The sequence below is a fragment of the Halyomorpha halys genome, unplaced genomic scaffold (assembly GCF_000696795.3).
Source record: "Halyomorpha halys isolate HHAL.00 unplaced genomic scaffold, Hhal_1.1 Scaffold1157.1, whole genome shotgun sequence".
NCBI classification, from domain to species: Eukaryota; Metazoa; Arthropoda; class Insecta; order Hemiptera; family Pentatomidae; genus Halyomorpha; species Halyomorpha halys.
This window is the reverse complement of record NW_027108759.1, coordinates 298,815-302,962: the sequence shown is the minus strand read 5'-3', so window position 1 is coordinate 302,962 and position 4,148 is coordinate 298,815.

Here is a 4,148-nt window from a genome sequence, read left to right as displayed (position 1 = left end):
AATATATATATAAATATACAGAGATAAAATAAACGTTATGAAAGAATAATAAAAATAAAAAATAAATTAAATAAATAAATTATTTTAGCTTTGTAGATAATTTAATCGTTCATTAAATCAGGAACCTGAATATTCCGTGAAATGTACAGTTTACACAGAAACTAATACAATTTTAACAAGTTCCTAAGAGAACTTTAGCAGGATTCTAAAAAAATAAGCATGGGTACAAAGTTGGATGGGCCATAAGGGTTTTGGTCCAAAAAGAGAGTGGAATTACCAGAGGTTCTGGAGAGTGCTAGACATGAAACTTGAGATAATTTCTATAAAGCATGGGCGTCCCCCCCATGATTTTTGGGACCCAAAAAAAAAATTCAAATGATAATAATGAAGGACTAACGAACCCGAATTCAGCGTTGTGTAATCTTCTAAATTCTACCGTTAATTCATCCTTTTTCGGTTCGAATATTTTGCGCAATACTTTATTTTCGAAAACCCTAAGACGCTGTTCATCCCTTAGTGTAAGAGGCCACGTCTCACATCCATGAAGAAATGTTGGAAGGATAATAGTTCTGTAAATTCTAATTTTTAAGTTTTTCAAAAGAAGGCGTGAGATAAGCAGTTTCGAAATTGAAAAATAACAAGCATCTCCCGCCTTCAATCTAGCTTTTATTTCCTCATCAATTTCGTTTTTTCTAGTTACCGTAGAACCTAAATACTTCAACTTTTCTACCAGTTCAGACGTATTTCCTCCTATATCTATATCACTGATTTTTTTTAGAATGCGGAATTAGATATCTTTCTTTTATCCAACGTTTCAGAATGGAATATATATATATGTGTGTGTGTGTGTGTGTGTGTGTGTGTAATGGGCTGAGACCGGCTCCCCCTTGGCGAAATCCAGCCTACTCCCATGCTATAAAGCTATGAATTCAGTGAAAAAATTGATTAAATTTAGAACTAGCTTAGCTAAGGAAAAATTAGAAACGTTTAACTAAAGCCAATTCATGTCTGTTTATACACGTGCCACTTAGGTATTAGACCTTCCGAAAGATTTTAGTCATGTAGGGGCAATTTTAACGAAAAAAATATATATTGGTTGTAATCACTTCAGTTTACCTAGTGCATTACATCTACCTAACCGGTCCTGTTCAATAGATTTACTTATTTTTCTTTTCTTAATTATACATATAAATAAGAAATGTTTTTAATTAAATCAATCTGAACCTAATAGATAAACGGCTCCTGCTACGGCTCGGGATCCGAGCCAAGTGTAGGCAGTCTTTTAAACAACTCCAACCACAGCCAAAAACCCGATGATTCCCACTGCTTAAAATGTGAAGCAGCACATCTGATAAAAAAAAAATATATTATTTTGCAATTTTTGTAGAATGTAAAATCCGTGGTGAGCTGTAAAAATTCATTTTTTATTGTGTACATGTTGCTCTTTGGCAAACTGTGAATACATCGAACCGTTTACAACGGTTTGGTTACAGTCGAGGAGGATGCTATCAAGGCCTTGTGTTGTTTGTTCTCACTACAGTAAGAACGTTTTATGTTATTCAACCGTAACTAATAAAACAGTAAAAATATTTTATTTGTGTCCACTAACCTCGCGTTCAACAGGTTATTGATATGAAATATGCAATAATTAGTAAGGTAACATGGTTGAATTGACATCACAGATCACAACCTCACCTTTGAAGGGATAAGAGGATATACTTCGGTGAAATTCAATGGGCGCAATTATTGCTCATATATTTATCTCTGTAAATAATGGGGGGAACTTATAAAAAAGAACCTTTTTTAGAATCCATTCTTCCTATTATAACTTACAGTTTGTCATTTTAATAATCTCAGAATGTTTTTTGAAAACAAATTTAAGAAGGCAACCGTCGAAGAAGAGGTGGTTAATATTTTTTCCAGCATTCCAACATCAGCCTTCTGGATGTTCTCATTGCAAACCTCTTCATTACCTCCTAAAGTTTTGTATTTATTGTGTGTATTATACGTATTTATGTACATTTGCTCGGTTTTTTAATGATTTAGTTTGATTATAATTAATCAAAATTTAAAAAGTAATAAATGAATTTTATGAAGTAACAATAAAATGTTGGGGGTATTTCTTGGAATGCGGAATTGTATATCTTTGTATTTCCCAATGTTCCGAATGGAATAGACACGCCCGCGCACGAGTTTGTGTGTGTGAAATGCGCCGAGGTCTGCTCCCCCCCTTGGTGACATCCTGCCTACACTCATTATATCTGTAATCTCAAATAACTTTAAATTAAAAAATATCGAGATACCATTTCAATGCTTATCTTATTTCTAATAAAAATAATATTAAATTAATATTTAATCGGAATATATATCGGTCATGTCCGTCATCTTTTGATAACACTCGATATTACATCGAAGGTCGGCGACTAATTAGCTAAGGATGATTCATAATGGCAGTAATACTTCTAATTTGATTGATGCAGTGTATTGAAAATTTGAAGTCTAAGAGCTTTCTAAGCCTAGTAAACTAGCCGAATATTCAAAAACAAAATCAGACTTTAAAAAGTCTAAAACAGATATTAAAACTGAAATTACAAAAAGAAAAGATTAATATTGCAAAATAATAGTGAAGCATCTCAGCAAGCAGAATCAAATGTATACTTACCTTTTTAATTTGGAAGTTGAACAGTGACAGTTGGTAACAAGTTTACAAAATATCATCATTTTATGGCTGTACTTTGTAACTACACCACCTTTTCTGATGTAGACCCCATTTTGCCTCCTACTGACTGGTCTCTTGCAGCTGACATATCACTCTATATTTATAAATAAGTTTTTTTTTTTTTTTCCCCCTACGCCACAGGAATTGGGCTATTACGTCATTTTCCCTCTCGCAGCCCAATACAATTTTACTCTTCCTCTTAGTTGGTCCGCATCTCGCTCAACATCCTCCAGACCAACACACGCCAAAAGATGGTCCCCATCAATGTCTCCCATGGTGCATAGAGGACATTTCGGGGAATCTACGATGCCAATTCGATGGAGGTGTTTTTGGAGAAAATCATGTCCTGTTACTAGCCGAAAACAGGCCACTCTCTCAGCTCTGCTAAGATTGCCGGGTATTCGTTTATCCTTATCCAGTAGGCTCTCCCACTTCTTTCCTTCCGCTTGAACTTTGTGTCTAACACTTGTTCTGTCCTTACAATAAGAGTTTATAAGTGATTTCACTGTTTTGTAGTAAAGTGGTAGAACAGGCTGGTTCTCTGCACAACCAAGTTTAGCCAACTTGTCAGCTTGTTCATTACCATCTATGCCAACATGGCCTGGTATCCACTGCAGAGCTATTGCCCTTCCTCTTTTCTTCATGATAGCAGCCATGTTTCTGCACTTTTCTTCCGTGGGTGACTCTGCGGCACCTGGTGTTGTTAATTTTTGTATTACGGCTTGAGATTCACTGAAGATTACCGTGTTGTCATTGCATTCAATAGTGGCTTCCATCGCAAAGCAGATAGCCTGCATTTCTGCATCATAATTATCACATCCAGCTCCAACGGGAAATGACAATTGGAAGTTGATTGAGTATACACCTGCTCCTGCTCCCTTGTTAATACCGGACGCAGACCCATCGGTATAAATGTGTGGCCATTGCTCTACGGGGTATAGCTCATAAATTGTTCTAAGCTCGGGTTCAGGGCAATCTTTCTTGATACGACTACATGCCAGTTTGAGTCGCCCGTAGCGTAGACTTCAGCGGAATCGTGCTTTGGCATGTAGGAGATGCTTATATTCTGTCTTTCATCAGTTGGTAGGTCTATGTGGTGAAGCATTTCCCCAGCTTAGGGGAGGGACCTCAGTCGTTCATTCGCTTTACGATAATCCAACCAGTGTTCCTCTCGTCGCATAAGCTTTTCATAGAGACACAGAGCAGTCTTCTCCTTCCTATCCTGTAATGATTCAAGACCTTGTAGTTCCATAGCTGTAATGGGAGTCGATTTCACACCGCCAATGATTATGCGTAAGGCTTGATTTTGAACTTTTTTAACCCTGCTTTGGAGGAGGTTATTAAAAGTTCAGCTCAATACTCCAGATTAGGCCGTACTGAGTACGTCTTGGGATGCTCCCCATTTAGTCCCTGTTAGCCTTTTCATCAG